The 10629-nt window shown below is 48.7% G+C and overlaps 1 protein-coding gene across 3 annotated transcripts in view; it reads right to left on the reverse strand.

Annotated features, from left to right (window-relative positions):
- Positions 1 to 8981, reverse strand: part of NFASC (neurofascin) — a 188904-nt gene extending 179923 nt beyond the window's left edge. For 2 of the 3 annotated variants that reach the window (XM_037824949.1, XM_037824945.1), the window contains exon 1: positions 8893 to 8966. The gene's annotated coding sequence lies outside the window, so the exon portion shown is untranslated. Of the gene's footprint in view, positions 1 to 8892 lie in introns of all 3 variants that reach the window. The other variant, XM_037824942.1, reaches the window with a different exon arrangement.
- Between the last annotated feature and the right edge of the window lie 1648 nt (positions 8982 to 10629).

The raw sequence follows: 10629 nt of genomic DNA on the forward strand, positions 1-10629 counted from the left end.
CAAGAGCCAGCTCAACAAAGAAGCTTCGAATGGTCCTCACAAACTCCAAGAAAATGCCCAACTCCTCCCTCAGGGAGATAAGGTTCCCCGCAGTCTGACTCCAGCCAGTCCCTGAAGCTGCACTTCCCCCTACTGCAGCCTGGCCAATTCACCATGCCTGTCCACACCAGCTGTTTCCCTCTTCTAAACCTTCAACTGACTATGCTCTCTCAACCCCACCAGAAATGCTCATTTCCTTACACGTACCTGTTTAAATGCTACCCATCCCTAGAGGCTTGAACCAGCCCCACTTCTCTTCAAAACCTTCCCAAAGAACTTTAGTCTACATTGATTTCTTCCCTTCTCTGACATTTGAAATCACTTCTGGTTTGGATCATGCATTAGGGAACTTAATTACAAATCACCTTGCACAATTGTTAAATTCACTTCTCATTATATATGGGCCAGTATGAGAAAGAAGTACTAGCTTTTGCCAGCAATTTGCCATGCAGCCACAGTAAGTTACTTCACTCCTCTGAGTCTCAGTTTCTTTAGCAGTAAAATACAGAGATCTTGGACTAAAAAGTCTCTATCATTCTATGAGTTGAGAATTCTCTCATAGAGAGTTGACACCTAGAAGAGTGTTAAGCACATAGTAAGAGCTTCAGAGAATAACTGCAAATGCAATGAATATTATATAAATAACAGCCCGGGGCTGGATTAGCCAAAGAACTCTGGATTAACTCCCAACATGAGTCCCAAAAGCTTCAATTCCATTCAGTGTGTGATGATGATCGGAAAGAGATCTAGTTTCTATCCTTGCCCACATCAGCATAGGAAAATCGCCTGTGGCTTCAGAGGCATTTTCCTTCCTAAAGAACATATCACCTCCAACCTGTAGAAAAATACCACACAATGGAATTATATTATAATAATACCTCTCATATAAACACACGCAGATATATTACCCAACTCCTGACACTATGTTAAATTCACTTCTCATTATGTATAAGCCTAGACAGGTTATGGAAAATAACAAAATAGATACACCTTGATGGTGCTCAAAACTAAGATTCTGGCTGTTGTCACAAGGTAAGAAGTTCTGGTGGTGGAGTGTGGGGAGGCTGACATAAAATTCCAGCTCAGTATTTTACTTCCTGTCAAAATGATAGTTATAATATCCCCTCAAATTTATTTAAAATCCTGTTTAAAAAACATTCAGCTTATGTATCCACATACAATAAGATATAAGGATGACTCTTCCCCTATTGTACACGGAAAAATTAAGGCTCAGAAATGTTTAATCACTTTTGCATTGCAAACAAAGGTCAAACTAGAAGCAGACTCTAGTTGGAATAATTTCTCTGACAGAAGCAGCACACACAGATGTGCACAAATGCACATACATATATTCAGAGGATTCTTGGTAACCCAGAAAGAAGAGCTGTGAAACGTAATGATTTGGAACTAGAGAATTTCCACTGAATATTTGCAAAAAATGCTACTGCCAAAGGAAATGGGCCAGCATCAGTGAAGAAGAAGGGAACTCTCATCACTGGGAAAAGTCCTTGGAATTGTTTGGCCAGCCATTCACTCTCACCCCAGAAAACCAAAAGTTCTGAAAACAAACTTAGCATCTAGTCAATCCACCAAAGAATTCGTCTGCCCAGCTTGGCTTAAACTGGATCCATCAGATCTGGCTCAGCATGGGCGGAAGAAGCAACATGTTCAAGGATGCCCTTCCCCAAGCTTGGCATCACAGGTGCTCAGAGAAGGAAAACAGGGCTACTTCAATACTAACAACCAGGGTAGAAGAGCAAATACTCGAGTGCACAGGGTCCTTGATAATCACCTCTCAATATACTGTTCCAGACATATCCCTCACTCCTGATAATTATGTGAGCCCACTATCCAAGCCATGCGATTTATTCACCAAGACTCAAAGACCCTCTGCCCCTTTCTGCTTTTATGCTGCTCTTCCTCCAGCAGCTCTGGTTATTAGTCTTCAAGTCTTGAGCTTTCTAGACCCATCTCAAGTACTTCTCCAAGAGGTTTTTCAGGATCACCCAAGCCCAGTGCTGTTACCCCTGAACCTTCTTGCATTTAGGGTCTTGAAATTAGCAAATCTTTCTTATATTTGAACATGTACCATGTATCACTTTTCTCCTTTTAGGGCAGAGGCAAGATCTCGTAAGCCTCCATAAAGCTCCAGAAGATGATGTGGTTTCCCTTATGCACTCAGTAGATGCCAAATACTGAAATATTTGGTGATAATGATGAGAATGACAAGACCTCCTCAGGAGGCTCATCTGCCACCAAGGGCAAACAAGTACAAGGGGCTGGGTGGGGCAGGTGGAAAAGACCAAAAGGGAGCCCAACTGAAGGACAAGCCTTCCTCCAACTCTGGGTGCAGGGACTTCCTCATGCTGGGACTGAGCAGGAAATCCTCCCCTCCACCCCCTGAGCGGCTGATTCCAAGCTGTTTATCTCGTTAACTCTGTTTATTGTGATCCTGGTAAGAGGTTCTGGGGCCCTCCAAGCCCTTCTCTAATTAAATTCATTAGAACAGACTGGGGCTTTCTTTCTGGATCTCAGGAAAATTAACAACATGATTAGCATCATAATGACCGGGAGAGGGGCTGCCAGGGAGGCCTTTCAGGAGGGGCTGGCCCAGCCCGGGAAGGCAAGAGTGAGAAGGAGCAGGTGAACGAGGAAGAGGCAGATGCTCAGGCAGCTGCTTCCCAGAGGAGGGGAATTGCAGTGGGGTCGAGGATGATGCCGGCCAGAGGGGATGACCCACCATGCCCCAGGCACATGAACATTTTCATGGCCTGGCATTTGGGAGAGGAAAGACAGATTAAGAAATTAATCAATGACATGAATTCCAGAGGCATGGGCTTCTGGAGGGAAGACTTTAAGCCATTATCTAATTTTACAGAGAAAGATACACACTTAAACTTCGTTAATGATGGGGCTGGAAACAGAGCACAGGCCCCTCATGTCTTTCATGATGATGTCCTTTTCTTGCAAGACTTTACTGCAGGGATGTGGGGTCAGGGGAAGTGAGGGTTGGAAAGAGGAGGAAGGATGAGGAAGATGAGGCAGATCACTTCCTCCCAGGGAACCTGAAACCACCAAGCTTTTGCTTACGTACCTAGTGGATTCCTTCTTCTAGAATACCCTCCTCTCCACCTTTCTATCCAAATTCTACCTATTTTTTAAGGCTCAGTTCCATCCCACCTTCTCGGAATAGCAGCTACCATTTGATGAGTATTTACTGCAATCAGGTTCTGTGCTGGGCCCTTCACTACCTTATCCATTTAATCCTTATAATAGCTCTGCAAGGTCCATGTTAATATCCCCATTTTACAGATGGGGAAACCAGTCTCCCTGCTAATAATAAAATGCAGGTCTGGCCATCCTCAAAGATGGAGTGCTTTCCACCATGATGGGTCACCTGCCTAACTGTAACAGCCTTACTAATGGATCACCACTTCCCTTGAAATTTTACTGTCCAGGGTCTAAGATGCCAGTGAAGATGTTTCATGTCTCTCTGTCTTATTTCCCCAGTGAGAACTGACATGTTTCCATCTTACTTCCCCTGTTTGAAAGCAGGAAGCACATTTCTGTATCCTTCAAAAGAACAGAGGAGGTATTCAAAAATGCATGCTAACTGATCCCTTCTAACAGATTTTCCTCGAGATCCCTATGAGTGTGGACAAAACTTCTCAGTTCTTTATTTTCCACCAGGGTGGAGGTGGGGAGCCACTACAGCACATAGGAGAGGATCATAGGGTTTGAAGTAAAAAAATATAGACTTAAATTCCAGCTCTGCAACCCACATTCTCTGTAATTTTAGACAAGCAACAACCTTTTTGAGTCTGTTCTCTCATTGGTAAAATCAGGATCCACACAATACCTCCTTTGTAAAGTGTGCTGGTTTGAATCTATTATGCCCCCCACAAAACCCATGTTCTTTAAATCCCATCTTGTGGGTGCAGACTTATTATGGGTGGGATCTTTTGATTAGATTATTTCTGTGGAGGTGTGGCCCCACCATTCAAGGTGAGTCTTGATTAGTTTATTGGAGTCCTAAGAGAGCTACTAGTTCTTAAGAGAGCAAAGAGCCAGTACAGACCCAGACACTTGGAGATGCAGACAGAAAGACATTTGGAGATGCTAAGCTAAGAGATGAAGCCCAGAGTTTGCCCAGAGAAGCTAAGAGAAGACATCCCAGATGCTTAGAGAGAAATGCCCTAGGAGAATAAGTAAGAATGCACAGGAGCTGAAAGACAGAAGCTAAGAGAGACAGAAATCCAGAGACATTTTAGAGAAAGCAATTTTGAAACTAGAACCCAGGAATGAAGGACCAGCAGACTCCAACCACATGCCTTCCCAGCTGATCCTGGTGTTCTGGATGCCATCAGCCTTTCTTCAGTGAAGGTGTCCTCTTGTTGATGCATTAGTTTGGACACTTTTATGGCCTTAGAACTGTAAATTTGTAACCTAATAAATCCCCTTTATAAAAGCCAATCCATTTCTGGTATTTTGCATAACAGCAGCTTTAGCAAACCGGAACATAGGGTTAACCCTTATGAGGATTAAATGAGATGACACATGGAATGCACATAGTAGGGTGCCTAGCACATAGTAAGCACTTAATAATGGTGATCACTGCTATTATGCCCATTTCACTTTCCCTGGCTTGCCTCAAGACCTAGTGAAAGGAAGGTGACTGGGACTGCTCAAGTTGGCCAGCACACTCTGACCAATGCCTTAGGTCAGCAGAGCTGCCAAAGTGCCTATTCAAGCACCAAGCACAGATATTAGTTCCCAGAATCCTTCCCTGAAGTCCCAGGGATCGGGTAGGCCTGAATGCAGGACCATGAAAATATGCTAAAAAATGTGACAAGATGCTCTGGCCAAGACAAGGCTCTATCCAAACATTTGGCACAATCATTCCAATCCTACTGCCCACCCTGACCTCTCAACCATTCTCCTACAGGGTCAGAAACCCACCTAAGGTCTGTTATAGAATTTCTTGTGCTGAATTTTAATTTTTTTTCATTTCTGTCTCTTCAATGTATTTGCCCAATACCTAGCACAGTTCCTGGCATATTTTCAATGGCCCAGGACACACTAATGAAATTAGTGAGGGGTTACTCACACAGGTGAGGCTGGGAGTCTCCACCCTTAGGCTCCTTGCCCAGTTCAGTTATGGGTATTCGTGGTAAATTGTGTCTGTATAACTTCTAAGGATCTCTCCTGCTCCCTATCAACTTCCCCTCCCATAGTGGACTTTTCTGATGACTCCTACCTGACTCTAACTACCCATAACTCCAAAACCCTTTCACATATCTGAGCTCCCAACATTTTCACTTGCCTTGTTTCTGAGCATACACCCATGCACGTGCCTGCTGCCCCATCAGACTGGGAGCTCTGTGAGGGCCCACATTGCACATCTTTCCTCACTCTGACAGTCTAAGCATATCCAGACCACTCTTTGTCCCTAAATAAAAGTGGTTAGGAGACCAGAATGGGAGAGTTAGGTATCCTCAACCTCTTCCCTGAGTTCTCCATGGGTGCCCCCCATTGGGTTGAGGCGGCACCTAGCAAGGTCCAGCTGAACACACAGCACCCTCCTCTCACCCTCAGACCGAGGATCTGGGAACACTGCATCTCATCTTCTCCCCCACCTTTTCCCTCACAGTGAACTTTGGGTCAGCCCTGAGCTACCATCCTGGATGGCATCAACCATGCCCTCTTTGTTGGGGACAGGAAGGGGCTAACACCCCTGGAATTAAAGTTACCACTGCCCAACAGCTGTGTTGGGATGGTCTCACTCAAGCATGTCTAAGCAATTTGTCTGATTATAATCTCTCCCATGACATTAGGAGCTCTGAGAGATGGGACACTGTCTTACTCTTCATCTTTTTGATCTCAGCACCCAGTACAGCAGCACACTGTAGGATTTAAATAAATGAATGAATAAGTATGTAACCAGCCTTAAGTTTCTCTCACTAATGGCCTCCCCGCATCGCCACCACCAGCCAGACTGAGCTTCTCTGCCTCTCCCCTTCTAATTTTCTAAGCATTTCTTTTTCAATGGACAAAATGATGATCCTCACCCCACTTCCAACTCCTGGATGGTCTTGGAAACCTTAGTGTAACTCCAGCTTCCAAAGGAGCCTGATGGAGAAGGGGCCAGGAGTAAGGAATAAGTTGCAACAACAGAGTGATCAGAACCTTGGAATCCTGTCCCTCTGTCTGCAGAAACAGGACTCTCCTCCCTGCTCCTCTTCAGTGCCCCATCACTCCTCTCTCAGAGATCCAAGGCCAGAACCCATCCCCCAAATATCAGCCACTTCTTCAAAGAACTAGTCCTTGTAAGTGCAGCCCAGTTTGGCTCCACAGGGAGCTTGCCAGACACAAGTCGTCAGGTCTTGCTTCAGCTCTCCAAGGAGCTAGCGTCTCTCATTGTGTGCCCTGGTTTATCTCCCTGTGGCCTTTGAGATGCCAAAGTAATGGGACAAGGGGTGAGATTCATGGCACAAAACTGGAAAATATGTACTGTTGTTATCAGAATCACTCACTTAACCCAAGCCCCAATCAAGCATCTCAACATCAGAAACTTAATCCAATCAGCTCTCGATGACGACTTCAGGTGATGCCTTCTTCCTATACTAGGAAAAGCTGGTAGCCCTGGGTGCACGGATGCCTGGGGAAGCTGCCTGCCCCACCCCCACTCGGTGACGGGGAGGAGGTGGGGAAGGGCGACAAAACAGAGGGCAGCCAGCCCCCTAGCTGCAAACCCCCTTGCCAGGCGGTGTCTGGGTCCTGTGGCGAGTGCCCACATATGAGCCGGGGGTATCCAACCACCTAGATTTCTAGATTGAGGGAGGCTTTCAGAGAAGAGACCAGATCCATAATTTGCTCTTAAACTCCCAATCTAAGCTTCTGGGTTTTAGCTAAGGCTCCCAGGACAGAAATCGGGCTGCCATTCCCTGTTCCATTGTGGGCAAATACAATTTCTGGGGCTCAGAGTGAGTCCCTTTCCTCATTTGTGATTTGTGTTTCTCTGTCTCTGTCTCTTTCTATCTATCTCTCTCTCTTTCACACACACACACACATATGCACACACACACACACACAACACACACCTTTAGCTGAATCCAAAGGCAATGGGGAGAAATTACTCTCCGTCACAAATGCCAGCTCAGGCAAGACAAAAGGTTAAATGTATCATAGGCAGAGCTGACCCTTCATCTCCTCCAACTCTTCCTCCAAGGCAATTCCACCAGGTCCAATCATCCCCAAACCAGCAGGGAGGAAAGAGCTCTTCTCCCTCCCTGTCCTCACAGCTGGTACCATCCCTATCCCCAGGGACTTGTATGCTCCACACACATTTCCTTGGGCTTCTCCTACTTATGTCCCAAGTTCTGTAGGTTCTGAACCAACCAATCACTATCCCCATACAATTCAGCCCCTGTGTAGGCCTCCCCTTTACCCAACCAGGCCTCAGAGCCCTGTGGCCTGCCCTTGCCAGAGATTTGGCTGGGCCTGGTAGGGATCACTGCAGTTCCAAGGGTACATAAGACACACCAAGGCCTCATCCCAGCGAGACAGATAGGGAGAAAGGGGGCATTGTTGTCCACTCTTCCAGACTGAGGGAGGAGGCATCTCTCCCCAACACACACACACACACACACACACACACACACACCACTGCTAAATGCCAAGGAATCGGGAGCGGAGCCTGACTCAGGGCAGGATAGGGGCTGCCATGGGGACCAGAGTCTGGGTGATTCAGCATTCTGCCCACTCTCAGCCCAGCCCGTGGCCACACTCATGACAGCTCCTGATGCCAGGGTGCTGCCATGGAGGATGAGGAAGAATCATTTCTAAAATTCAAAATCCCCGCACCCTCCAGGGGGGGCCTCATCCAGGCCTTCGTGTTTCAGGACGCAGAACAAGACGCAGGAAGAACCTACCCAGCATTCCCTGACCCTGCCTCTTCCCCATCCTGGTTTCCCTATGTCTAACACCCCCTCCCCCAGTCCATCTAGGAAACAAACCTGAATAGCTAGGGAGAAGGGTGGCTGGAGAGGAACGTAGGAGAGGTCCATCCTTCACCCCCAAGCCACGAATGGGACACGCAGGAAAGGGTTATAACTGGATTCCACCACGGTGAGTACAGCCGGCCTTTTGGGCCCTGGGCCTCCGCAAAGAGGAAGGGAGGGCCCGGTGGCAAGTGAAGGGGCTAAAAGCAGCACCAGGAAGGGCAGGTGGAGAAGGTGTAAGGTGGCAGGCCTGCGTCCGGCCAGCGGATCGAGGATGGGGTTCTTGAGAGGGGCAGAGGTGCAGGAGGAAACCAAGAGGGAGTGGACGGAGCTGGGAAAGGGTGTGCAGAGGAAATAAGCTGTGAGGGAGCTAATGGAGGGACAAGCACAGGGAGTGACGGGGTCTGAGATGGGGAACAGAATAGAGGAGAGATGGAAGAGGGCAGGGAGAGGGGCTGATATGTAGGAGGGAAGGTTTCGAGATAAACAGAGGTATAGGGACAGGGAGAGAGGAAAGGGGGAAGTGGGTGAGGATGCAGGAAGGAGGCGGGGATGCGGCCAACGAAGATAGAAAGGCTGATGGAGTAGGCAGGGGCTTGGGGGCTGGACGGGGATGGGGTGGAGAGGAGGATGAGGCAGCAATGAGACGTTGCGATGGACAGAACGGGATGGATTCAGGGCAGGTGACGGTGTGGAGACGTGAAGGCAGAGGGATGTGGACGGAGGGGGATGGGGACAGGTCGGGGAACGGAGACGGACAGAGGAGGGCGGGAACAAGGGGGTGCCGCTAGCTAGGTTTCCATGGCCCCCACTCTCCCCCACTCCCATCCCTCCGGTGTCCGCGCTCGCCTACCTCCAGGGGCTCGGGCTCCAGCCCCGGGCGCAGTCCGAGCTGTTGGCTGCCGGCGCCGCCACTTCCCCCGCGTCCCCTGCAGCGCCTCTCGCCGCCAGCCGCCGCATTAGGGCAGAGACCAGCCCGTGCGCGTTCCCGGGCGGCCGGCGCGTCCCCGACAGTCTGCGTGCGCGCCACCGCGCCCCTCCCTTCGCGCGCACCGAGCGTCAGCCGAGCCGGAACCGCGACCGCGGGAAGGATGCCCAGGTCGCAGCCTCACTCGGCGCGTTGGGGACCATTCGCCGAGAGGGGGACCTGAAAAAGCTCCTCCTTTCTCCTCTCACCGTACCCAAGGGCCTCTTTGCGGAGTAACATTGGGAATAGTAATGATTCGTGCTCGTTTCTGTTCGCTGAGCGCCTACTACGTGCCAAGCACACAGGAGGAAATAATAGGTTGAAACTCCGGCAGAGTCCCGTGTTTGTCCTGTATATGCCCCTCCATCATCAGACCGTAACTTCTTGGGGACAGGAATTTGTCGGACATCCTGTATCCCCAGGGCCTATCACAGAGACTGCTCATAGTAGATTCTCCAGGAAAGTTTGATTGAAAAATTGTTGGGTCTTGAACGGGGAGTGTGAAAAAGATTGTGATGCCTGCTCTGGGGTGTCTTCTTTTACCTGCTGTCTGCCTTCTGGCGGGCTCAGGCCCATCCCAGTCTTGAGTTATAGTGGAAGAAGGTCTAGACCCGGGAGAACAGAGATACAACTATTAGTACTGGCTCTGTTGCTATCTGTGAGATGTGGGCAAGTATCTTCTCTCTGGGCCTCAGTTTCCTCAACTGATGTTTGAAAAGTTGGTTGAATGACACGGAGAATGCATTAGGTCTTGGCTAATATGCCCAGGCAGAGACCTGAGCTCAGATCCAGAGACGGGTAGAGGGACACTGGAAACACTGCCAAGATTCTGATGAAGGAATCATAGACTCTTGGGCTTGGAAGGGCTTTTCAAAGATTCTAGTCCAGCCTCCTATTCAAAACCACAGTCTTCTCTGAGACTCCATTCAGGGGTGCATTGGAATTCCTTCCCTGCCCATAGAGCCCCTGCCTGGCAGTCTGAACCCATCCATCTGCTTCTCTGTCTCCCTCAACAGACTGTGAGGTCTGGGAGAGCAAGAACCACATCTTGTTTCCCATGCTACCCCCAGCCCTAGCACATAGTAGGTGCTCAGTGAATACTTGCTAAAGGAATGAATGACTGCTAATGATAGAAGAAATCATCCAGATTAACTGACAATATATTTCCACCCTCAGTTAGGTGCTTCAAAACCCACAATTATGGCTATTGGGCAATGACTGTGTGGTGGGAAAGGGAAGAAGCTTGATATGGCAGGATCTGAAAGCAGGGCTACCCCTAAGTGTGAAGAACCTTGGGAAGATGTTTTTTGCGGAGTCCCTGTCTATACACACAATTTTAGTCTCTCAAAATCAGCATGTAGGCATTGTTCTGGCAGCCTGATTTCACACAATCCTATGAATGAACTAGCACACCGTGCACAAAATAGTGCACCCTCTGTAGAGCCAGGTCTGGCCACAAGGCCCTGGCATAACCCCATAGGAGGGAGGACTGAAGCTTCTCAGGGTATCTGGTCACCCCCATGAGGAGTGTATAGAAGGTTGGAAAACACTCTGAAGGAAAGCTGGGGAGCCCTGCCCAGATGGCACTAACATCCTGGCTAGTCCCAGGCACCAAAGGGCCAC

This window comes from Choloepus didactylus, chromosome 2 (genome assembly GCF_015220235.1).
Source record: "Choloepus didactylus isolate mChoDid1 chromosome 2, mChoDid1.pri, whole genome shotgun sequence".
NCBI classification, from domain to species: domain Eukaryota; kingdom Metazoa; phylum Chordata; class Mammalia; order Pilosa; family Megalonychidae; genus Choloepus; species Choloepus didactylus.